We start from the raw sequence: 27,498 nt of genomic DNA on the forward strand, positions 1-27,498 counted from the left end.
GGCAAGAGAGTGGAGTGAATAATAGACAGTCAGTCAGTGAGTATATTGGGGACTTTGACACTGGGAGACTGAGAACAGAGATAGTGAATACACAAAAGCCAATGTGAAAACAATAGGCCAAGAGCCCCTAGTCATGTCTCTTTTCTGGAGGCTCCCAGGCATTCTAGAAGGAAAGGGTGCAAGGTATAACAAAAATTCTTCACATCACAAAGTGTCAGAACAAACTTTAATATAATAAATAAGTAGGAGAGCCTTCCTTCTAGATCGGGGGTTCTTAATCTGGGGTCCACAAACCTTACAGTTTCCATGGATAGATTTCAGGGGGAGCATGAATAAAATAGGAACAAAAATTAAATCCTTAATTTTTACTAATCTCTCATTGAAATTTAGAATTTCTTTCAATTTTGAGTATAGGCAACATTCTGAGAAGGGGTCCATAGTCTTCATCTGCCGAAAGAGTAAGGTTAGGAGTCCCTATTCTTGAAAACTAATGTGTATTTATTTGGCACAAAGGTAGATGTATCAGAGAATACACAAAGTACAAGCTATAATCCTTTCTCTTAAGAGGCTAACAACCTAGTTGAGAAGTATCAAAATATATACATGAAAGGACAGAAAAAGATACGGGGCCATTTATAATTTAGTGTTGAATTATGTAGTACTGATGGAAAGTATAGAAGGGGTCAGAAAAGGCAGACGAATAGGCTAAGGTGCACAGGGAAGATACAATGTAAGAGGAATTTGAGCTGGCCTCATATAATGAGTAGGTTTGGGTAAGCAAGAACACTATTCTTCGTGACCTCATGACTCTCCACTCTCACTTCCACAGTGGGAAGTTGTAGAGGTGCTAAGGGCAGGGATAAGAATGCTGAAAACAGGAAAAGGTGGAAAAAGACATTTACAAGGAGGAAATGAAAAGATTTGGTGACTGATTGGGTGGAAATAAGGTAAAGTGACCACTTGTCCCAAAGTAAATTTATTTATTTATTTATTTCCTTACTTATTCATCTATCTATCTATCTATCTATCTATCTATCTATCTATCTATCTATCTATCTATCTATCTATCTATCTATCTACCTATTTTTAGTTTTCAACATTCATTTCCACAAGATTTTGAGTTCCAAATTTTCTCCCCATCTTTCTCCTACCCCCACCCCAAGACACCATACATTCTGATTGCCCCTTCCCCCAATCTGCCTTCCCTTCTATCACATACCTCCCTTCCCTTATCCCTATCTTCTGTCTTTTCTTGTAGGGTAAAATAGATTTCTATATCCCCTTAACCTGTATTTCTTATTTCTGAGTTGCACAAAAAGACAATTTTCAACATTCATTTCTAAAACTTTGAGTTCCAACTTCTCTCCCTTTCTCCCTCTCCACCTATTCCCACTGAGAAGGTAAGCTATTCAATATAGGCTATACATATGTAGTTATGCAAAAGACTTTCATAATAGTCATATTGTGGTAGACTAACTATATTTCCCTCCATCCTATCCTGTCCCCCATTTATTCTATTCTCTCTTTTGACCTTGTCCCTCCCCAAAAGTATTTACTTCTAATTATTCCCTCCTCCTATTTGCCCTCCCCTCCATAATCCCTCCCCACCCCACTTCTCTTTTTCTCCCCTACTTTCCTGTAGTGTAAGATAGATTTTCATACCAAACTGAGTGTGCATGTTATTCCCTCCATGAGCCAAATGTGATGAGAGTAAGCTTCACTTTTTCCCTCTAACCTCCCTTCTTTTTTCCTCTATTAAAAAGCTTTTCCTTGCCCTTTTTATGAGAGAGAATTTGCCCCATTCCATTTTTTCCATTCTTCTCCCAATATATTCCTCTCTCACCCCTTAATTTTGTTTTTTTACTTATCATCCTTCCCAATTCAACTCACCCGGTGCCATCTGTCTATATGTATATAATCCCTCCAACTACCCCAAAACTGAGAAAAGTCTCAAGAGTTACAAATATTATCTTTCCATGTAAGAATATAAACAGTTCAACTTTACTAAGTCCCTTAATGATTTCTCTTTCCTGTTTACCTTTTCATGTTTCTCTTGATTCTTGTGTTTGAAAGTCAGATTTTCTATTCAGTTCTGGTCTTTTCATCAAGAATGCTTGAAAGTCCTCTATTTCATTGAATGACCATTTTTTCCCCTGAAGTATTATACTCAGTTTTGCTGGGTAGGTGATTCTTGGTTTTAGTCCTAGTTTCTTTCACTTCTAGAATATCATATTCCAAGTCCTTTAATTTCTTAATGTAGAAGCTGCAAAATCGTGTGTTAGCCTGATTGTATTTCCATAATACTCAAATTGTTTCTTTCTGGCTGCTTGCAATATTTTCTCCTTGACCTGGGAACTCTGGAATTTGACTGTAATATTCATAGGAGTTTTTCTTTTGGGATCTCTTTCAGGAGGTGATCAGTGAATTCTTCCAATATTTATTTTCCCTCTGTTTCTAGAATATCAGGGCAGTTTTCCTTGATAATTTCATGAAAGATGATGTCTAAGCTCTTTTTTTTGATCATGGCTTTCAGGTAGCCCCATAATTTTTAAATTATCTCCTGGATCTATTTTCCAGGTCAGTTGTTTTTCCAGTGAGATATTTTACATTGTCCACTATTTTTTCATTCTTTTGGTTTGGTTTTGTAATTTCTTGGTTTCTCATAAAGTCATTAGCTTCCATCTGCTCCATTCTAATTTTCAAAGAACTATTCTCTTCAGTGAGCTTTTGAACCTCCTTTTCCATTTGGCCAATTCTGCTTTTTAAAGCATTCTTCTCCTCATTGACTTTTTGGACCTCTTTTGCCAATTGAATTAACTTATTTTTAAAGGTGGTATTTTCTTCAGCATTTTTTGGGTCTCCTTTAGTAAGCTATTGACCTGCTTTTCATGATTTTCTTGCATTGCTCTCATTTCTCTTTGTAATTTTTCCTCCACCTCTCTTACTTGATTTTCAAAATCCTTTTTGAGGTCTTCCATGGCCTGAGATCATTTTATATATTTTTTGGAGTTTTTAGATGCAAAAGACTTGACTTTTATGTCTTCCTCTGATGGTATGCATAGTTCTTCCTCATCTGAAAGGATGAAAGAAAATATCTTTTCACCAAGAAAGTGACCTTCTATAGTCTTATTTGTTTCCCTTTTTGAGCATTTTCCCTGCTAGTTACTTGACTTTTGAGTCCTTTGTCAAGAGGAGGGTATATTCTAGGGACCTGTAAGTTCTTAGTTCCTCCAAGGTGGCACAATCAATGGAGAGGAGTTTACTCCTCTCCTGCCCTGTGCTCTGGTCTGGGAGCAACCACAAGCACTCTTCTGCCCAGGATCTGAGAGTAGAATTCCCTGTTCAGAGCCTCCATCAGCTCCACCAGCCAGTGCTCCTCCTCACCCCAGGGCTGCCATTCAGGGCTGAGATCCTGATGGGCTTCTCAGTTCCCCCAGGGTCTTTGAGCTGAGGGCTCCAAAAATGAACACTGTGCCACAGATACCACTGCTACCCTGAGGCAGCCTATGTTCCCTTCTCACCCAGGTGAAAGAGCTTTTTCACTGACCTTTGAAGCTGCCTTTGGTGTTTGTGGGCTTAGTAATCTGGGAACTGCAACTGCTGCCTGGGATTCTGTGTGCCAAGGCCTGCTCCAGTCCTGTCCAGGCAGCACAGCATGGTCAAGGCTGAACTGTGCTCCTCTTAGAGTCCAGTGTGATAGACCTTTCTTGGTGACCTTCCAGGCTGTCTTGGGCTGGAAATCTCTTTCACTCTTTCATTTTGTGGCTTCTGCTGCCCTAGAATTTGTTTAGGGTCATTTTTTATAGGTATTTTATGGGCTATGGGGAAAGAACTAGAGTAGGTATGTCTTTCTACTCAGCAATCTTGGCTCTGCCCACCCCTCTCCCCACCCTTTCTTAAAGTAAATTCATGACATTTGACTCAATAGATTGTCTAGTCATTAAACTCAGGGAATATTTTTTACCTTTCTTCCTATCACAACCAATCAGCACAGTTCTCTGGCACACAGTAGGAAATTAAAAAATGTTTATTGATTGATGATCTGACTAAGGATATTCCTCTTAAGAATGTTCTTTTATTGAGATTCAGGCTTCAACCAAATTTGAGAAATATGGTCAATCCTAGATACTTGAATTCTTCAGATGAGATAATATTTGTAACACACTTTGCAGACAGCAGGTACTTAACAAATACTCATTCCTTTCGTCTTTCCTTCAATTGATCCATCCATATCAATCCAAAAAGCTTTTAGGAAGTACCTGTACAAATGGAATTGTTCTAGGTGCTGGAGATACAAGGACAAAATAAAACATAGTCTTTGTCTTTGAGGAGCTTATATTCCACTGGGAGGATGTGACAAGTGAACAAATACATATGGATATGATAATTTGAGGATAGAAGATTAACAACTAGAGAAATCAGGAAAGGTTTCCCATAGGGGATAGCAAATTATCTCATCAGTACAGGTATATCTTAGAGCCATCACTGCATATCCTTGCCCTGTGAGACTTGTCCATTTCTTTCTAAAACTTCTCCACAGAGGCCCTGTTCCAAACTCCAGAGCTCTTACACTGCTTCTCTTACTATTTCATGGGTATTAGTGTAACCTCCAGGTTATCCATCTAGTATCTTTTACTTTGACTGCATGACTATCTCTTCATTTTCTGCTTATAAAGATCCTTGATGATGGATTCTTCTCACACTTAAGTCATCATTGGTAATATGTTCTATCTGCCTACACCCACCAAGCATGTTTGCATTAGCCTTTGGGTCATCTGCAATTGTGATTCTTTTGAATCTTGGGCCTTCCATGATTCATACCTTAATGGTATAATTGAGAGAATATTGCTGTTAAAAGGTTGATTTTGAGAAGTTAAAGCAGAGTAGGTGCCCATAGCTATATATAGCTAACATTTATGTAATGCTTTCAGGTTTGCAAAGTGCTGTACATTTGTTATCTCATGATCCTCACAGCAAACCTCCAAGGTGAAGGCTATTATTAATATTCATTTAACAGATAAGAAAACTGAGATTGAGTGAGGCTAAATAACTTGCCTAGGGTCACATAGCTAGTAGGTATCTGAGGCAGAATTTAAACTCAAATCTCCCTGACTACAATTTCAGCACTCTGTCTATGGTGCCATTTAACTGTATCAATTAGGGGACTGGCTGAACAAATTATGGTACAGGAATGTAAGAGAGTATAAACCCTCTTAAGAAATGAGAGACATGAAGAACTCATAAGAACATAGGAAGATTTATATGAGTCAATAAAGTTGTTGTAAAGAGGCCCTAGAAAACAACATACACAATGGCTACAACAATGTAGATGATAAAAACAATAAAACAAACTTAAGTCTGTAATTTTGACCAAGTTAAATCCTGGGGAGGAGTGGAAAAAATGTGCATCCTCCCTTTCATTGCAGAGACAGGAGAAGATGAGAATGAAATATTGCACACATGCTGTTCCCCTTTTTCTTCTTTAATCTTTGTCACAAGGGAAGGCTAGCTGGGTCAAGGAGGGAGAGTGATGTATTGAGAAGTGAATGTGATGTAAAAATAAAAAGTATTAATGCCACAATGATGAACTTTTGAGATAGCACAAAGCTAGAGATTATTGGAAATGCTACACATATTCTCAAAAGTGACACAGCCAGATTTCCTTTTTCTGTTTAATTCTGGATCCAGCTTATTGCTCAGATATGATGAAATTTAGAGTGCACAAAATTAGTTCTGGAGAACTGGACAAAATGGCTTAGAGTCTAGCCCCTAGAGAGCTTTCAGAGAAATATAGGATTGCCACTACTTCAGGTTCTCCCCCACATCCATGAAGAAGTCAGAGCCAAGCATCTCCTCTTCTCTCAACTCAACTTTGTTAGAACATTCTGGGTACCTACCACCCATGATGATGCCAGCAGGGAATGAGCAGGATACCTAGGCAAAAGGGGAAAGTTGGGGAGGGAACTAGGAAAAGTTGGAGGAATGGGATCTCACTGCTTATAATTAGTGGGGTTCAATAGGGCTTCAGTAGTTTATAAAGCAATCAGGTTCATTCTTTCTGCCAAACATTCTTATTGGCAAATAGAAATCATGTAAAAGTTGATCTATGACAGAGCATAGATTAATGCAGAAAGATGGAAATATTAAAATGTCATTTTAATTTTATCACAAAACAAATCATAATCACAAGGGATTGATGAACTGAAGATAAAAACCTAAATAGAGACTAAATCACTATGTCCCAAATAAGAAGTAGAACATTGAACATTGATCATTTCTATTTGATCCTGAAAAATGAGGATACATTTAAAAATTCCTATTCAGTGACTACCAGTAGTCTATTAGATCTATTTTTTCCCTAAAATTCTCTTTAGATTTATAATGTATGTTGAAGTCATATATAGTTATTGTCTTCAAATTTGCCCATTTCTTTCTAAAACTTCTCCACAGAGGCATTTTGGGTTAGGGTTCCAAACTCCAGAGCTCTTACACTGCTTCTCTTACTATTTCAAATTTGGATTTTTAAAAAATTCAGTTCTCCCTTAAATACATATGTGAATACAATGTCAAATCATACAGATATCTAATATTTGTCTCATTTTATTAACTATAGCACTTTTACTTTTTTCTTATTTCTTTTTTGTTTTTAATTTATGGACTAAAATAAGCATTTCTAGAACAGTATAATAAAAGATTTTACATGAAAATGTAAATCTGCTATGCACAACTTGCCATTCCTTTCAAATATACAACAAAATTATCATGTGCATTTTTTTTAATAGTGCTCTTAAACACAGTGTACTTTTCATTTTGGAAAGTATCCTATGATGGAATTTATTTTTTCCTGTACTATCAGTTGATTTTAGTTAAAGCATGATACATTTTATTATAGCCTTTCATTTTATTTCTGTTTATGTCTTCAGGTTTTACTGTGTCTTCTATATGGCAAAATTTTAGATTCTATTTTCCAATCCTTTCTTCAACTTTTTTTTGACTTATTGGAATATTTAGCTTATTAATATTCAAGATTATAATTGTATGATTTTCTTTCCATCAAATTTGATTATACTGTCTTTTAAAAAAAAATTAAGCTTACAGCTAGTTTTTCTTCAAATAATCTCATTCTGTTCTATTTTCTCATCACAAACAAAACGCACCTCCTTCCCTTCAAACACAGAAACAGATCCTAGCACTATATCTTGTCTTTAAAAAGTCTATCCTAAGTTCCTGCAACTTGGAGGGATTTGATCCCTGATTTATCTCACTTTCTTTCCTCTGCCACCCACTTCATACCCTGAACCCTTGATTTTACTTCTGACTGATAAATTCTTCACACTATAATTGCCTAGCCTAGATAAAAGGGTGATTTATGAGTGTCCCCTATCAGTCTCTCTCAATCCCCAACTTCTTTGAAACTCCCTACCCTGTGACATCCCCAAAGCAAAACATGCTAGACTATTTTATCCCCACCCCCCATTCTCTTTTATTCTATTATATGTCTCTTTGATTGTCCTTCACTGAATAGCTGCTCCCTCTTAGTTCCTTCAGTGACTTTTGGGTAAAATGGATCATCTAAGGATCAATGGTTTACTATCATTAAAGTCATCACCTGATATATTCATGCTGTATGGAGTTTAAAAAAACATCACTGAGTTTGCTTTTCATTGACACTACTTTTTCATTCATGTCTGATTCTCAATGTTTGAGAAATCAGTAATATGTTTTCTTTCATTTAGGCTCAGCTAAGTAAGATATGCCATCTTTTTGGTGTGTTTTTTCACTTTGCATTTCAGGACATAAAATTTTAGCTTTTTCTTTCCTCCATGTTGATAATTAGTCCCACACAATTAAACTGATGCTTCATAATATGTAAACTGCCTCCCTCTGGAAGCTTAAAAAACCCTCAAAGACTCATTTCTGTATAAGTTAAATTTAGGTTTCACTTATGACAGTACCCTGTGGATTTTTAATCAATCTGCAACATGATATTCAGGCTCATTGTTGAATCATATTTTTCCTGGGAGAATGATGATTCTGAGATTCTCCTGAAGACTTTTACCTTCAAGGTCCAGGGATCTAGGCTATTGTCATCTTTTGCCATATTTTGATTATGACATAATAATTGCTGATATTTAAATGCATTTTTCATTCCATATCTGATATTAGCCTTTTGAATATCTGCTACTTTGTCAAGATCATCCACTCTTTGTTCTCATTTATCTTTTCAAATTCTTAAAGAGCTCTAATTTACTTCCTTAAATCTTTCTCTTATTGGTGTAGTAACCTTCTTTACTACTCTGTATAAGTAGATTTCTGAGTCTATTTGTTATCACAGCATTATTTTTTCTTGTCAAGTTTATTCCTTATTTCATTCACTTCATAATATTGATTCATAGTATTAGGTTCTTTTGGATGGTTTCTTCTCAATTTCCTCAGTATCCCTGATGATTTTTCTGTGAAATTTTCCCTGTGATAATTTATTTTCTATATTCTCTCTTCTTAAAATTATGTGGCTTATTTCTTTATGTTTGGAAGTGCAAAGGAATTGGATTTAGAGTCACTTGCTCATCTACCTTGTCAGAAGTATCCTTTGGTTTCATTAACAATGAATATATCTGTCTGTCCATCTGGCTGTTTGTCTATCATCTATCTATCCATCTATCCTTCTCTCTCTCTCTCTCTCTGTCTCTCTCTCCATCTATCTATCTTGTGTTTCCTCCTGTAACATAGTCACTTGCCTTCTGAATCAAAATCACACAGTGACAGTAGCATCAGTTAAATTGACTCCTGTAGCCAGTCTTAAAGCTGTGTGATTCTCTTCTCATTAATCTCCAGGCTGGACTCTGGACCTCCTCTTTCATGCTTCAGCTTTTCCTTTTGAAGCCTCACTCCAATCCTGGAACTCAGGATCCTCTGGCCCTGTGGCCTCTCCCTTTGATTGGACAGCTCCTCCCATAATCTCCATTTAAAGTGGATCCCCAGGTAACCTGTCTTATTTCTATGTGGGACATCTTTTTCTCCCCCTCATTGCTGCTTTTTCAGCATCCTTTTAGGTGTTGTCTTTCCCATTAAAATGCAGGGACTGTCTTTCTGCTTGTATTTTACTCTCAGTACTTAGAACAGTGGCTGGCACATAAGTGTTTAATGTGTGTGTTCGTCCTTCATTGCCAAAGAACACCATGCCATCAGAGAAATGATGACATGACTTGCACTTGACTTTATTTTGAGAGAGGCAGGGCTATGCAAGGTCACTGGCCTCCCTACTCTTCCAGAGCCATCTGAATCCAGTGACCAGATATTCATCAGGATGACTAGATATGACCCAGGATAAGACAATTGGGGTTAAGTGACTTGCCTAGGGTCACACAGCTAGTGTTATGTCAAGTGTCTGAGGTGAGACTTGAACTCAGGTCCTCCTGACTCCTGCACTGGTGATCTGTCCACTGTACCACCTAGCTGCCCCTTAAGTGCTTAATAAATACTTACTGACTGAATTATGGACTGATCCTTAGAATAGTCTATTTCCTTTCTCTGTACCCCATAACAATCCCCACTGAATTGGAGGCAATTTGCACAGGACCAAGGGTCATTTTGTCTTTTTATCTGTTTTATGGGTTTATGTGACTCCCAAATTCATAACTTACTGGTCAACTCTCTGATGAATCTCTCTCTGGGAACAGCTAGCTGGTCTCAATTAGCAAGCAGAACTTGCCATCAGGCCATATTCAAAGTCTTTCCAATGTGATAGCATCTGCTGACCAGAGCTTACAGTTTCCTGCCATAGCATTCAGGAATCTGGGGTCCTCTTTATGGGACAATGAGGCATCAGGGCAGAACATCTATGGAGGGAACATAGATATAAGGGATGAAAGAAGGGAAGAGTTGAAGTTAATACCAAGATTTGTGGTCTCTGTGACTAAGAGAAAGGGTTGCTGTTATCCCAAATAGGGAACTTAGAAAGAGAGGGGAAAGAAAAATCAGCAAAGGTGTCTGGGAAGATTCTGGGAGAAAGGAAGAAAACAAAGAAAATTCAGGGATGTAAGTAGCATTTTCATTTTAATAGGAGTTTTCAATGCCTAAAACCAAAGGGATAAATAATGGCATTTATGCCATAGGTTAGTAGTAGAGGCAATGTTTGGGATACAAAACTCTCAATGACCAGTAAATCACACTGATGATTCTCACTTTACCTTTTATTAAACCTTCTCATTTGTAAAAATGATGCCATGCCTCAAGAATTTTAAAATCTAGGGAGAAAAGATATATTCACAACACACATGAAAAGCTGCATATTGATATGAGTTAATATCAATATAAGGAAGTAACAGAATAAAATACCATTTAACATTTTTATAGTACTTTAATCATCAAAAAATGCTTTGTATGTTTGAATTTGTAAATTTTATTCTCATGATTGCTTTAATCTTTACAATAGCCATGGGAGTTAGGTACTATTTTTATTCCAATTTTACATGTAAATAAACTAAAGCTGAGCAGTTAAGTAACCTACCAGGGTCACACAGCTGCCAACCATCTGAATCAGGATTTGAATATCAGTTATCCCAACTCCAAGTCCTGTGCTAAATTCACTGTCATGTATCTTTCATATCAGACGCTATAAATGCCAAGTAAGTGGTAGAACTAACATCTGACTAGGAGTACCAGGTCCATAGAGATCCTAGTAGGGAAGCTTTCATGGAGGAGAGGTGAATCACAGAAGTTTGTTTCTATTTCCCCTGTTCATAAGCCTACCTGTCCAAGAGCATGGCTCCATAGGATCATAGATTTAGAACTGGAAGGGATCTTAGCAATCCATTCCATTCAACTTTGTCCTCAAGGAGCTAACAATTCTAATTAGGGAGGTAACAGATAAACAAATGTATACCACACAAGCTATATACAGAACAAATAGGAAATAATTAAAAGAAGGAAGGTATTAGAATTAAGGGGGGTTTGGGTAGACTTCCTGTAGAAAGTTGGACTTTTGTTGGGACTTACAGGAACCCCAAAATATCAGTACTCTGATCAAAGGAGAGAGAATGTACCAGGCAGAGGCACAGACAGAAAGAATGCCTAGAGCTGAGAATTGAAGTGTCTTGTTCATGGAACATCCAGAAGACCAGTGTCACTGAATCAAAGAGTACATGTTAGGGAGTAAGTTATAAGAAGACTTGAAAAGTTGGAGGGTGCTAGATTATAAAGGGCTTTAAATGCCAAATAGAACAATTTGAACTTACTCCTGGAGGGGAGTCACTGGGGTTTATTGAGTAGGGCAGGTTGTGTGTGTGTGAAACATTCACACTACATAATCACTTTAGTGGCTGACTGGAGAATGAATTGGAGAGGGGAGAACAAGGCAGGTGCACTCTCCAGCAGGATATTGCCGTAATCAAGGCATGAGGTGATAAAGGCTTGGTCTAGAATGGTAGGATGTTAGAAGACAGAAGGGGACATATTTGAAAGCTGTTGCATGGGTAAAATTGATAAATATTGGCAACAATTTGAATACGGGGGTGAGAGATAGTGAGGAATCCAGGATGATTCTTAGCTTGCTAGTCTGAGGGATTTGGAGAATGGTTTTGCTTTCTACAGTCATAAGGAAGGTAAAAGAAACACAGGAAAAGTAGAAGTAAGGAAAAGATAATGAGTTCTGTTTTGGACATATTAAATTTAAGATGTCCACTGGATATCAGGTTCAAGATGTCTGAAAGGCAGTTGGAGATGTGAAATAATTGGGCACCAGCAGAGAGAGATTGGGGCAGGAAAGGTAAATTTGAGAATCTTTAGCATAGAGATAGATGATAATTAAATCCATGGGAGCTGATGAGATCACCAAGTGAAGAAGCATAGAGGGAGAAAAGAGGAGGGCCCAAGACACAATCCTGAAGGACACCTAAGGTTAGAGGGTGAAATCTGGAGGAGGATCCAGCAAAAGAAACAGAAAAGGAGCAGCCACAGAGATAGGAAGAAAACCAGGAGACAGAGATATACCCAAAACTTGGAGAGAAGAGAGGATCAAGGAGAAAACAGTGACCAAGAGTGTCAAAAACAGAAGAGAAGTAAAAGGGTTGAGAAAAGACTATTTATTGGATTTGATGACTAAGAGAACATGAATAACTTAGGAGAGAGCCATTTTGGTTGAAGGATAAGGTCAGAAACCAGATATAAAGGGTTTGTAAAAGAGGGAGAGGAGAGAAAATGGAGGTATTTATTATAGATACCCCTTTTGAGGAGTTTAGCTACAAAAGGCAGAAAAGAAACAGAATGATAGTATGGATAGAAGGATCAACTGAGGGTTCTTCAGCAGAGGAGACACATGGACACATTTGTAGGTAGTAGAAAAGAAGCTAGTAGAGAGGAGGAGATTGAAAATAAGAGAAAGAGTGGGGAATAGAGAGAGCAATCTGTTGGAGGAGATACTAGCAGAGGAATTAGTCTTGGTAGGGAGTAAGGATACTTCTTCATGTGAAACATAGGTGAAGGAGAAGAAAAAAGCAGAAGGCAGTAACTGAATGATAGGAGATAAGGAAGAAAGGAGAAGAGGTAGTTCACTGACCATGGCCTCATTTTTTTCTGTAAAATATGAGGCAAGGTTCTCAATGAGAGAATGGAGGGTCATGGAACTCTTGAGGAAGGATGAAGAGGTGTGGAAGAGCCACTGTGGAGAGTAGAATAGTGAGTTGACAAGAGAGGTCTAGTAGGATTGCTTAGTAGCACCAAGAGCTATGTTGAGGCTATGTCTTATAAATTTGAGTGGATTCAGAACAATCGTGTGATTCTCTCTACCTTCATTCTGCAGAACACGTGTAGGTATGAAAGAGACAAATAGTGGGAGTGATCCAAGGCTGATGGCTGGCTTGGCATAATCAGTGATATGATAAAGTGGCTAAGGATTCAAGAGGAGGAGACAGTGTAAAGATGAATTGATTCACCAAAGAGTCAAGATGGGGAGAAGAGGAGAAAGAACCTAACAGGGGAGATGACCTGGGAGAAAATTGAGGAGTCAAAGGGTTGGAGGTCAGAGTGAGGATGAAGGGTAACATTATTCAAGGGAAGGCAGAAGGAGAGGTGAGAAGCCAATAAATTATGGGCAGATAAGGGAATTTCAAAACACTTGAACACAAAGGTTGGTAAATTTGTGGGTAATAGCAGCATCAAGGGTATGCCATTCTTTGCACGTGACTGAGGTAGGCTGGAGGAGTAACTCATGGGAGGTAAGTAGTTTGAGGAACAGAGTGGTTAGAGTATTTTAGAATGTATTGGAAAAATTCTCAATGTTTTCTATTACACTAACATTAATTCAGTTTCCTCACAAGAGTCCTCTGAATGGTAGATGGTATGAGTAACATTATCTCAGTTTTACAGACAAGGAAATTGTTTCAGAGATTAAATAACTTGCTCAGCCCTAGAAAGAACTAGGGATTGTTGGAGCTGGGTTTTGAATCCAGGTTTTCTGACTCAAATTACATTATGCCACAGTATCTATTTAAGCATTGTTTCTGCGGGTGGCAACTTTCTTCTTGACTCTTGTCGTAAAAAAGGGCTAATAGTTCTGTAAGCCACTGTCAAAAGTCTGACAGCCAAGCAAAGTCATTTCACTTTGCTTGTTTTAGTTTAGTCAAATTTTACAGAAACTTAACTAATATGTGTGCCAAAAAAAAAAAACCCAACAAAAAACCAAAAAAAAAACCAAAAAAAAGATGCCCGAATGGATAACATTCCACTTCCTCTGGGGGATATGGATAGGGACTGCTGGCAATTTTATTGCTAGAAGAACTTCCCACCACCAATCCAGGTCAACATTTTTTCTACATCTTATAATCATAGGGATTGAGAGCACAAGAGACTCATCTAGGGTCGCTCAGTCAGATGTCAGAAGTGGGACTTGAACTTTGACTTTCCTGACTCCAAGCCCAGGTCTCTAACAGTCATTCTATGTTGCCACTCCTATAAACACAGTCCTGAAAAACTTAAGGGCACAAATTAAGAAATTTCAGGCAAGAGAAAAGCTGGTTTTTTTGAGGAGGTGGAGAAGCAAGGGGAAACATTTCATTCTCCTCCATCTCGCCTACTTTCCTTTTTAGATCTTAATAATATTTCTTAAAATTTGATTTCTTCATACTAAAAAAATTCTTAAAAGTGTTTCCAAAGCTCCTGTGAATTGAATAATCATCTGTTTATGTTCTTAGGGAAGTCACAAATTGTTCTTTATCTTCCTTATTAATGTTAGTCATGTCAATTGGAATAGGAGTGCTTTATAAGAAACTAAGTTTCATTACCAGGTTTATTGTGGAATGACTGAGCTGAAAGTCGGTTTACAAACCATATTCAGTCCTCTGTTTTTTTCTTTTTCACTTAGCTTCCATGATGAGAAAATGTTAAAATGTTAGCGTTCAATCAATTAGCAATCATTTATTAAGTGCCTAGTATGTATAGACTGGACAGCTGTATCAGCAAGGACCCTGACAAACACAGGAGGGTCTGCTGTACAGGTTCTTAGATATGCTTTTCTAAAAGGAAAGCAACTTTTGAGGGGTCAGCAATCACTTTAATCAAGCACATTGCCCATTCACTTAGTTTGGGGGAAAAAGTCAGCACCCTGAACTTCAGAGAAAATACAAACAGAGAAATAAAGATCAACCAAAAGACAGGGCTTCCAACTATACATACATCACAGATCAACAGGCAGATGCAACTGTCTGACCATACATACATAGTAACCAGAGAGAGAAGCACCAATGTCTGCATTTTCAAAGCTTAGAGGCTGCTCAGAGTCTCATCTGGTCAAACAAACACCTCCAATGAGTAAGCTGTAAAGTAAAACCTCACCTCAGAGTATTTACACACTTTTCAGAGCCAGAGGGCATCACAACCCTTGAGAAGCAGTGCCACATTAGAAATTAACAAAAGGTGTGGTTCTCCCCTAATTAAGCTTCCCTTAATTGACAGGTTCATCAGTGGGTGGGGGAGATCTTTAACTCTCATGAGCATTACAGCAGTTGATAGAATCATCTTCCTTAGTTCAAATCTGTTCTCAGACACTTAATACTTTGAGACCCTGGGCAAGTTATTTAACCCCATTTGCCTCAGTTTCCTCATCTGCAAAATGATCTAGGAATGAAATGGCAAACTACTCCTGAATCTTTGCCAAGAAAACTCTAAAGGGGTTCCTGAAGAGTTGGACATGACTGAAAAATAATATAACAACAATACATGCACAGACGTTGTGTCACATGTTGGAATAGAAAGACAGAAACAAAAACTCTTGAATCACCTAGTTTTAATAGAAGAAAAATCTTGAATACGTGTATTTCTATTTCATATTTCATATTTATATATATTATTTGTATTTTTATTTTAGAAAAATACAAATAAAGAATACAGTAAATAACCTTGGAAAGGAAGACACTAACAAGTGACAGAAAAGGCCTCCTGCAGAAGGTGGTGAAGAATGTTTTCTCAGTCTCATTCTCCTTGATCTCTCTGCAGCCTTTGACCCAGAGTGTACAAGGAAACCATACATTCTGAGAAATTGGGTTAAAGAGTTAGAATATTCCAGGAATGGAGGCCAGGCAACATACATAGACACAGAGACAGAAGATAAATTGTCTTGTCATGTGCGAAGAATAGCAAGAAGGCCAATTTAATTTGCAAAATGCTTACAAAAGTGGCATTAGGGGCAAGTTGCGAAGATCTTCAAATACCAAATCAGGTTTCTTTTTGATTCCAGGGCTAACGTAACCAGTGGAATTAAAATATGGGGAAGACAAGATCAGACCTATGCCTTAGGAAAATCACTTGGATGGCTGTGAAAAAGATGGATTGGAGTGACTAGAGAGTAGGGAGATGAATTAGGAGACTTTTGCAAAAGTCCATGAGAGACATGATGAGAACCAGAATCAGGGTGGTTGGAGAAGAAGAGGAAGAATGAGAATCAGTACCATCTGGCACTTTATTTGATATGGTATCCAATGATATAATGAGATAAGGATAGTAGGATGACACTGAGAATGTGGTCCAGAGTGATTAGAGGTAAGATGGTGCCCTCAAGATCATAGGACCATAAAGTCATAGAGCTGGTGCTGGAAGGTACCACAGAGACAATGTAGCTCAATCCCCTCATTCTTTCTTTTCCTTTGATAGTTTCTTTTTTTTAATAATTAATTTGCTTTCAGTTTTCAACAATCACTTCCATAAGTTTAAAATTTTTCTCCTCTCTCCCTCCCCATGACAGCGTGCAATCTTATATGGATTCTCTACATACATTCTTATTAAATACATTTTCTCATTAGTCGTGTTACATAGAAGAATTAAAATGAATGGGAGAAACCATGAGAGAAACCAAACCAAGCCAAAACATAACAAAATAGAAAATAGTCTGCTTCATTCTGAGTTCCCATTCTATAGTTCTTTCTATGGATATGGGTTGCATTTTGCATCATGAATCCTTTGTAAATGTTTTAGGTCCTTGCATTGCTGTGAAGGGCTAAATCTATCAGAAACAGTCCTCAAATACTGTGGCTCTTACTGTGTGTAATGTTCTCCTGGTTCTGTCACTTCACTCAGCATCAGTTCATATAAGTCTTTTCAGGTTTCTCTGAAGTCCACCTCTTTTTTGCAAGATGATAACTACATTTTGCCTCTCCCTTTCTCTTTCCCCTAGGACATTTCTATCAACCCTCAATTTTCTTTTTTCTTTCATATTCAGCTTACCCTGTGCCCTCTGTCTCTCTCTCTCTCTCTCTCTCTCTCTCTCTCTCTCTCTCCACACACACACACACACACACACACACACACACACACACACACTCATACATATTTTTTTTCCCCTCCAACTATCCAAATACTGAGAAAGGTCTCATGAGTTACAAATGTCATCTTCCCATGTAGGAATATAAACTTTAATAAGTCTCTTATGGTTTCTCTTTCCTGTTTACCTTTTCATACTCCTCTTGATTCTTGTAATTTGAAAGTCAAATTTTCTATTCAGCTCTGGTCTTTTCAACAAGAATGCTTGGAAGTCGTCTATTTCATTGAAGTTTCATTTTTCCCGTGAAGTATGATACTCTTCATTCTTGTGTTTGAAAGTCAAATTTTCTTTTCAGCTCTAGTCTTTTCATCAAGAATGCTTGAAAGTCCTTGATTTCATTGAAAGACCAATTTTTCCCCTGAAGTATTATACTCAGTTTTGCTGGGTAGGTGATTCTTGGTTTTAGTCCTAGTTCCTTTGACTTCTGGAATATCATATTCCACGCCCTTCGATCCCTTAATGTAGAAGCTGCTAGATCCTGTGTTATCCTGATTGTATTTCCACATACTTGAATTGTTTCTTTCTAGCTGCTTGCAATATTTTCTCCTTGACCAGGGAACTCTGGAATTTGGCCACAATGTTCCTAGGAGTTTCTCTTTTTGGATCTCTTTCAGGCGGTGATCGGTGGATTCCTTGAATACTTATTTTGCCCTCTGGTTCTAGAATATCAAGGCAGTTTTCCTTGATAATTTCATGAAATTATATCTAGGCTCTTTTTTTGATCATGGCTTTCAGGTAGTCCCATAATTTTTAAATTGTCTCTCCTGGATCTATTTTCCAGGTCAGTTGTTTTTTCCAATGAGATATTTCACATTATCTTCCATTTTGTCATTCTTTTGTTTTTGTTTTGTGATTTCTTGGTTTCTCATCAAGTCATTAGCCTCCATCTGTTCCATTCTAATTTTGAAAGAACTATTTTCTTCAGTGAGCTTTTGAACCTCCTTTTCCATTTGGCTAATTCTGCTTTTGAAAGAATTCTTCTCCTCATTGGCTTTTTGAACCTCTTTTGCCAATTGAGTTAGCCTATTTTTCAAGGTGTTATTTTCTTCAGCATTTTTTTGGGTCTCCTTTAGCAGGGTGCTGACCTGCTGTTCATGCTTTGACTTCATGCTCTCATTTCTCTTCCCAGTTTTTCTTCCACCTCTCTAATTTGATTTTCAAAATCCTTTTTGAGCTCTTCCACGGCCTGAGCCCATTGAGTGGGCTGGGATACAGAAGCCTTGACTTCTGTGTCTTTCCCTGATGGTAAGCATTGTTCTTCCTCATCAGAAGGGAAGGGAGGAAATGCCTGTTCACCAAGAAAGTAACCTTCTATAGTCTTATTTTTTTTCCCTTTTCTGGGCATTTTCCCAGCCAGTGACTTGACTTCTGAATATTCTCTTCACACCCACTTCGCCTCCAGATCCTCCCAGCCAGCACTTGGGGTCTGAGATTCAGATGCTGCTTCCCAGCCTCAGGGCTTTGGCGGGGGCAGGGCTGCTATTCAGTGTGAGATCAAGTTCAGGTGCTCAGCTGGGGGCAGGGCCACCTCACGGGCTCAGTTCCCTCAGGGGGTTTACGCAGAGACCTTCAACAATGGATCCTGGCTCCTGCCTGCTTGGGGAGCCCTGGTCTGCTCCCACCTCTGCTGCTGCCTCCTGAGGGAGCCTGAGTTATGGGGGCACCCCACTCTCCTCTCGACCTGCCGAAGAGACCCTCTCACCAACCTTTGGGGCCTGTGGGTGGAGGGACCCACGTGGCTGCTGGAGATTCCATCCCTGAAGCTTGCTGGGATCTGCTCCTCTCAGTGCTGCTAGGCCAATGCAGGGCTGGGCTCTGCTCCGGGTCCGGTGTGTGAGGGACCTTTCGGGTCAGTTTTTCAGGGCTTTCTGGAACAGAAATCTCCTCCACTCCATTGTTCTGTGGCTTCTGCTGCTCCAGAATTTCTTGGGAGTGCTTCTTTACAAGTATTTTATGGGCTGTGGGTTTGGAGCTAGCATATGTATGTCTTTCTACTCCGCCATCTTGGCTCCTCCCCCTCCTTTTATTTGATTTTTAAAACCCTTTTTTGAGCTCTTCCATGGCCTGAGACCAATTCATATTTTTTTAGAGGTTTTAGATGCATGAGCTTTGGCTTTGTTGTCTTCTTCTGGCTATATGTTTTGATCTTCCTCATCACCAATTATATAAGAACATACCTCTTCACTGAGAAAGTAAGAATCTATAGTCTGTTTCTTTTCTCCTTGTTTTCTCATTTCCCCAGTCAATTACTTGACTTTTGAGCTTTGTTAAGTGGAAGTCTCCAGAAGCAGCCTGTGCTTCAGCAGTGGCTGTAGCTGTCCTGAGGCTGGGGTCAGGGCTGGAGCTGAACCATGTTCCTCTTTCAGCCAGGTGACAGACCCTTCCCACTAACCTTTGAAGCTGTCTTTAGTGTTTGTGGGTTGAGAAGTCTGGCATCTGCAGCAGCCTCCAGTAATTCCATCCCCTAAGGACTGCTCCTGCTCTGTGTGCTTTGCTCCTAGCCCAGTGTGATAGACTCTTCTTATCACACTTCCAGATTGTCTCAGGCTGGAAGTTTGCTTTAGTCTGTCAGTTTTTGGTTTCTGTTGCTCTAGAATTTGTTTAGAGTCATTTTCTCAAGTTTTTTGAGGGGTTTGGGGGGAGAGCTCTAGCTGATTCCTGCTTTTACTCCACCATCTTGGCTCTGCCCTCCTTTCTTCCTTTAAGGCACCAGTGAAGTATCACCTTTTATATGAATCCTTTCCTTTCTTCTCCCATACATACATCCTCTCTGTTTTTGCCCTACCTTCCAAACTTAGTATTTACTTGTATTTTTTCCTTTGTATTTATCCTATTATATGTGAATATGCAAATGTATATATGTATATATACATATATATATATATTAAATCTCCATTTTAATAATATAATATAGTCTCCTTGAAAGAAAGGATTGCTTCCTTTTTGTATTTAGATTCCCAGTGCTTAATAAATGTGTATTGATTTATTAGCCCTTGTTTGATCTCTTCCTAAACTGCAGACATTCCATAAAATTGTGAACATTTTTCACGTTTTTTACATGACTAATGCTCTTGTTATGCCTTGGGATCATCATTATGAACATAAATTATAATTACAAAGAATTTTGGGAATAAGATTACAGCAAATTTTGTTCCTTGACTCTAGTCCAATAGTCTTTTCTCTGCCCCATTTTATATTTTGGTCTGATTGATTGCTTTAGGGTAGTGGGTTGAATGGATACTGAGCCCCAAGCATCCCTGTAAGTGTAAGTTTTTAAATTCAGGTCCGCTGTTGGGGCATATTTGCACAGCAATAGGGTGTAATGAAAAAAAATCTAGTGGATTTGGACTAAATGACCCTTGGATTGATCTGGATGCCCAAGTTGGGACTGACAGTTTGAAAGGCACTTAGAAAGAGGTCTGTAATGGAAAACCCCAAGAATTCTTGTAGCTGCTTAATGTGAAAAAAAAAAAACCCTTTATCTTTGATAAAGCGATAGATGGAATCTATATCAAATTTATAGACACCAACCTCAAAAGGATAGTAAACACAGTGAATGAGGGAATAAAGTACAGAAAACTTAGGCTTTTTTGTTGGGAGGTTTTGAAGGAAGAATGACAATAGAAAAAGAGGAATATAGGATTTTACTGCTTCTGAAATATCAGATCAATAAAATAACAGAAAAACATTAATGACAAAAAGTGACAGATTGAATTTTGAATGACTAATTATGTTGTATATGATATTGACTTTGAATAGAGAGGAGAAAATTATTTATAAGGTGCCAGCATTATAGCAAGGAGAGGATCATAATGCCAATTTCATCCTATATTTGTTCAAATTATACAAACAATTTAACTTTTGATCTATGTGTGCCTTGATTTCACTATCTGTAAAATCAGATTAAAACAATGTCACTTGTAGCAATATCAGATTTTGTAAGGGTGAATGAGATGAGGCAGACAACATTTAGAACACCTAGAAAAGAGGCTTTAGAGACATACCAAAAAGACCTTAAAGAAATCTAAAATACTAGTAATGATAATTCTTTAAAAATCATGTGAGTAGGGGAACATACGATTTAGATGAGACAGTGGCATAATAAATATGTGACTGGCAAGAAAACTAAAGCAAATGTGGATTCATAAGAATATGAGCATGAAATAAAAAGTTGACCCATGGATAATAAAGGGTTATCATAGTTAAGTGTCAGTGTAGAAAGTAAGAGCATTATTTCAAATTAGTTCAATTCAACCACTATCTCTTAAGCCCACTAATTCTAAAGCATTGGGCTAGATGCAAAGAGTGGAAAAACAGAAATAAATAGTTCCTGTCTTGAAAAATCTTACATTCTCCTGGGAAAGTGCAATATAAAAAGAGATAAATACAAAGCATAGTCAAAATAATTTCAAGAGGGAGAGAACCTTAAAAACTGAAGAGAAAGCATCCATCATTTTAAATAAATACTTTCTGCAAGGCTTCAAATATGCAAAAATAAGAGTCAAGCTATTTATTAAAAAAAAAATCATTGTCTTGAACCTAAGGAATGTTTTGGTTGAAAGTCATCTACTGCTAAAGAATGCCATCCCCTCATTGAATTGATAATATTGTTTTTGTTGGTGATGGTGATTGAGATGATGACAATGATACAAATTGTAAAATGGTTTTATATAGATAGCTGATTTGTTCCTAAAAGGGAAGTATAATAGGTGTTATTCCCATTTTACATAGAAGAGAAGAAAGACTAAAGGAGGTTATATAACTTGCATATTCTCATACAGCTTGAAGGTATCAGAAACAGAATTGGAATAGATTGCTTTTTCTGACTCCAAGCCCAATAGTCTTTCCATTATGTCATTTCGGTTCTCATATCAGGGACCATGATCTTCCAGGTTCAAAGAGCTGAAAGAGGAGCTAAGTTTTAGGGACTGGAAGCTTTCCAGGGCATGAGAAAATTTCCCATAATGTAATGAAAAAGCAATGTAAATGGATTTCAGAATGAAGCAGGCATGCCATTAGGAGAATAGTCAGCCATGAACACAGTAGTGAAACAACTAGTAAAATTAACTTTGGTCACTCCCAGCTCAAAATATCTTTTCCCTGAGCAATTTGGACCTAGGCCTAAAGGGCTATAAAACTGTACATACCTTTTGATCCAGCAACACCCCTACTAGGTCTATATCCCAAAGAGATCATAAAATAAGGAAAAGGGCCCACATGTAAAAAAATATTTATAGTAACTTTTTCTTTATGGTGGCAAAGTATTGGAAATTGAGAGGATGCCCCTCAATTAGGGAATGGCTGAACAAATTGTGGTATATAAATAATACTACTGTGCTATAAGAAATAATGAATAGACCAGAAAAATTTGGAAAGACTTATATGAACTGATGATGAGTGAAATGAGCAGAACATTGTACACAGTAACAGCCACATTGTATGATGATCAACTAGCTCTTCTCAACATCACAGTGATCCAAGACAATTCCAAAAGATTCGTGATGGAAAATGCTAGCCACATCCAGAGAAAGAATTATGCAGTCTGAATGCAGATCAAAGCATACTACTTTCATTTTTTTCTCTCTTGTGGTTATTCCTTTTTGTTCTGATTTTTTCTTTCACAACATTACTAATGTGGAAATATGTCTAACAAGATTGTACATGTATAATCTATATCAGATTGCTTACTATCTTGGGGAGGGGGGAGAGAGGGAGGGAGAGAGAAAAATTTGGAACTCAAAATCTTATAAAATTAAATGCTGAAAACTATCTTTCCATGTAATTGAAAAAATAAAATACTATTAAGTAGGAAAGAAATCTGCTCCCCTTTCAAATATTCTTAGAGGGCTTTGATCTCTCCTTTACCCCAGTTTTCTCTACTTTGTGTTATTTTTATCTTTTTTTAAAAAAAATTATACACCAGTCTAATAAATTGTAAATTCCTTGAAGACAAGAATTATTTCAATTTTATCTTTGAATCCCTAGATCATGTAACAATTCTTAGTTCATGGTAGATGCTTTTTAAAATGAATTTTAATCAAATATTGTAGGAGGTAGGGTGGGGAAGAAGCCAGCAATAAGGCATGTCATAACAGAATTACAGAACCTTAGAGTCAGAAGGAACTTTTAGAAGTCATCTAATTCCCTTTCTACTAATATCTTCTACAAGATTCCTGAATAACCAATATTTCATGAACACCTATAATGGCATGCAACTCATTGGCTCTCAGAGCATCCAGTTCTATTTTTATATGCCCAGTTTTTAAGAAGTTCCTTATGTTGAACTAAATCAGCATAGTGTGTTAGAAAGAGTACTGAATTTGAAATCAGAGGAACCGACTTGATTCAAATATTGACTCTGGTAGTTACTGTTTGACCATGAGTGAGTCCTCTGTTTCAATATCTGAAGATGAAGGAATTGGAATTTCTGATCTCTAAAATCTTTACAACTCAAACATGTAATCCTATCATCTATATTCCTATAACATTCAACCTCATATTGTAGCTTTAGCCTCTAGAAGACAAAGAGAGAAACTATGTCAGTCCCTTTTATAATTGAATACAGTCATCATATCTGTTGTGTAAATAAATGCAGATGAGAACAATTATAGTTTTTCTGACTCTACCAATATCACTTAAATCTACAAAAGAACTCAGAACTTGACTCTGGGATGCTGAAAACATTCTGTGTTTATTCTAGACTCAATTCAGACCCATTTCCCTGTTAATCTTTAACATGTGGACCCCATTTAAGCCTTAAAGTCTCAAAGGTGGTGAATCCCTAAAGGAGAGAGAGAATAGCAAAAATGGGATGGGGAATAAGATGGAGAGAAATTCAGTTAGCAATCATAACTTCGAAAACAATTTTGAAGCAGCTTTATCTTATAAAGACTTCATTCTTCAAATATATAAAGAAATTAGTCAAATTTATAAAAATAAGATCCATTCCCCAACTGATAAATGATCAGAAATAAGAAGTAACTTTTCAGATGAAGTAATCAAAGCTCTACACCCAAATAAAAATTCTCTAAGTCACTATAAATTGTAGAAATGAGAATTAAAACAATTCTGAGGTACTACCTAATACCTATTAGATTGACCAATAGGATAGAAAAAGAAAATGACAAATGTTGGAGGAAACTGAGTAGGAAAATTGAGACATTAATACACTTCCAACTATGAGCCATTGAACTTGATTTTGTTTTCTGGCAAAATTCTAGAAGGTAATAATAAAAGAATGGCTTATGTACATATAGAATAAAAAGGAGGTAGATCCCTTGGTTGTGTTTTGTGAATGCAGGTATTGCTTCCCTGAAGTTAATAACTGATTATATTGGGTCTGGGTGATTATGTGGTGTAATTATTGATGCTTGAAGCCACAGAGAAAATGACAGAATTATTCCCTGTATATCATTCAGTAAAGCACAAGCAATGAAGCAATCATGAGTGTGATTCTTATGTCAGATCAAGGGAGTCGTTTGAACTTAGCAGCTCAGGACAAGCAATGACTTTCCTAATCTTCTCTTCTCCAAGTTAAACATTCAGAATTGCTTGAACTATTCATTATAACACAGGTTTGATATCACCCTCACATTCTGTTCATTTTCATTTTGACATGCTTCTGGTTGTCAGTGTTCTTAAAGTGCTCCACCCAGAACTGAACACGTTGCAGGTATGTTCTGATGAATGTGGAGTTCATTGTTTCTACTGATATCATTTTTCTAGTCATGTGCTTTAAGTCTAAGATTACATAAATTTTTTCAATCAAGTATGTGACAGTGTTGACGTATCAGATTTGTAGTCCAATGCTCCTCATTTTTTAATGTAAACATTTTTCTACTCATAGCTTCATATTTTACTTGGACAGTTGTTTTTTTAACTTAAGAAGAGAATCTTACAGTTATACCATTGAATTTCTTCTTGTTAAATTTAATCCATTATTCCACTTAGTTGAATTGTTTTTGGATCCTGAATTCTGTCATCTGATGTTTATTCTTCTGAACTTTCTTATATGCACAGATTTGATTTTTTAAAAGTATTTATGTATTCCTTCAAGTCACAGTGTTACAGAATAATAATTTCAGAATTGAAAGAAAGGTCAGAGATGAGTTAATCCAACCCATATAAGAACAGAAATCTCTGATACAATTAGCTCTTGTAAGGGGAGACTCAGACGTTGCTGAATGTGGCCTGACTTGAATTTTTCAAAATCATTTTTTATCTTTACTGTCATCTAATGAGTTAATTGCTCCTACTGGCTGTGTGTCAATTGAGAATTTGAAAGACATGCCATCTCTTTTTATTTGTCATTTATTAAGAAAAATTAAACAGTCAATAATTTCAAAAGAATTAGTATTTAACGTTTTGTGATTTCCAGCTCAGAAAACAGAGGTATATTTTGATGTTTAGAGGCTACTTAGAGGGTTATCGCTACTAAATATATGTCATAGGATTTTGTTGTCTTTTTTTGCTGTAGTTTTAAAAATTTCTTCACATGGTTACATTCATTGTATACATTATTTGTATTGTTCTCACTTTACCTGGTATTCGTTAATGTTGAATACAACTACAATGTTTTGGAAAGAAAATAATTTAGAACTAATTTGTTCTGATAGTCCATTATCATAATGAATTTGTATTTATTAAATGCTCAAGTGAACAGGAAAAAAACCCAACAACCTAGCAGAGGACAAAGTGAAAATCTCTGGGGTAGTTCAATAGAAGCCCTCCTCCACATTATCATCTAACCAAGAATAACTACTTTGGGGAGATAGATAGCCATTTAAGTTCGTAATTCATTTAAATGTCCTGTTTTCTAGTTCATATTTCTTTATTTTGACCAAAAGAATAGCATGGGAGATTCTATCAAATGGCTGACAAAACCATTGACTGACATCTAGTTAAAATATGTTTACTTATGATTTTACTTATAAAAATACATTTACTTAAGCTAGTATGTAAAAATATATATGTGTGTCTATATGTATACACACACACACACACACACACACACACACATATAGAGAACAAGATATGGGGCAAGCAGTGAATATTCTCACTACCTGTTTCCCAAGCTATAACCTCCTATGTTTTTAGGCAATGTAGGCAGTGGCTCCTGTGGTTTCTTCTTCTCCTTGTTGTTCTTCTTTCATCACCATCATATTCTTCTTTCTCTTCTTCCTCCTCCTTCTTGATAGTATGTTTAATGTGTAAATATCTTTCATAATCAAAAAACACATGGGGACAAATGAAAAACTACCTGTGAAAGAAAAATAAGAAAGGAAGTGAGGAAGGCAGGTAAGAAGGAAGAAAGACAGGAAAGAAGAAAAATACTTATAACAGATCTATGTGACCAAAAATATGAATCTATACAGTGGCCCTAATCCAAATGCATTTTTCTTTCAATACCTGGTGTTCATCAGCTATGTCAGGAAGTAAGTAATGTGATTCATAATAAGTCCTCTGGAGTTGGTCACTGCTTTGAGCAGAAGTTGTCTTCCTTTACAAAGTTTCTGATCTTGTATAAATCCCCCCCCCCCCCCCCCCCCCCCCGGTTACTTTGTTCTGCATTAGTTGACACCACCCAGGATTCTCTGGATTTTTCTCTTTCATAGTTTTTTACTGGCCCTCCGCTCCCTCTTCTCTCTTGTTTTGTTCTTTCTTCTCCTTTGTTGTCTTTTTGTTTTCTTTTTAATCTCATCTTCACATTCAGGAAGTTTTTTTTAACTTTATTTTCTGAATATTTCCTCTCTGTATTATCCTTCTTCCTAATTCTCTCTTCCATCCCATTTATTTCTATCTTAAGTTTGATGTATTTCTAAATGAAACCATGTGTGTTCAAACCCCTTTTGTTTCAGATGAGATTGAATTCCATCAAATGCCAACTCTCCTAACCATTGCCTTCTAGATGGTGCAAAGCATAAAAACACTGGACTTGGAGTCAATAAGACTTGAAATGAAATTTAATCTCAGACTCTTACTAGTTGTGTGGCCCTAGGCAAGTCACTTAACTTCCCTTTACCTCAGTTTCCTTGTGAGGAAAATAGGGATGATAATAGTATTCACTGCCTAGAGTTGTTGTGAAGATGAAATGGGATAACATACTTAAAGTGATTGACAGACTTTAAAGTCCTAATTATTTATCAATATTATTATTATTATTAGATGATGACTTTGATGATGATGATGTCACTGTGTTAAACACTGATAGCAAAAAACAAAACAGTTCTTGCCTTCCAGATCACATTTAATTACATAGTCATAATATATATGTATATGTGTATACATATATATTTATATCTAATATATTATATTATATAATGTATGTATATATAATAACGTATACACACACACACATATATATATATGTGTGTATATATATGTACACATATAATTTATACAAAGTTTGGGTTTGTGGGGCATTTACAACTGGAAGGATTAGGAAATACCTCCTGTGGTAAGTAGTACTTGAATTGAGCTTTAAAAATGACTAAAGAATTTAAGACATGAAGGTGGGAAAATCAGTGCTTTTCAGGCATGGGAAAAAGCTTGGGTAAAAGCATTAAGCTAGGAGACATAATGCACTGTTCAAGAAACATGTAGTCCATTTTCAGGGGATGGCAGAATACAGAAAGGTGGATAAAGTGTAGCACAATTGGAAAGGTTGATTAGATAATAGGGAGGCAACA

This window comes from Notamacropus eugenii, chromosome 1 (genome assembly GCF_028372415.1).
Source record: "Notamacropus eugenii isolate mMacEug1 chromosome 1, mMacEug1.pri_v2, whole genome shotgun sequence".
NCBI classification, from domain to species: domain Eukaryota; kingdom Metazoa; phylum Chordata; class Mammalia; order Diprotodontia; family Macropodidae; genus Notamacropus; species Notamacropus eugenii.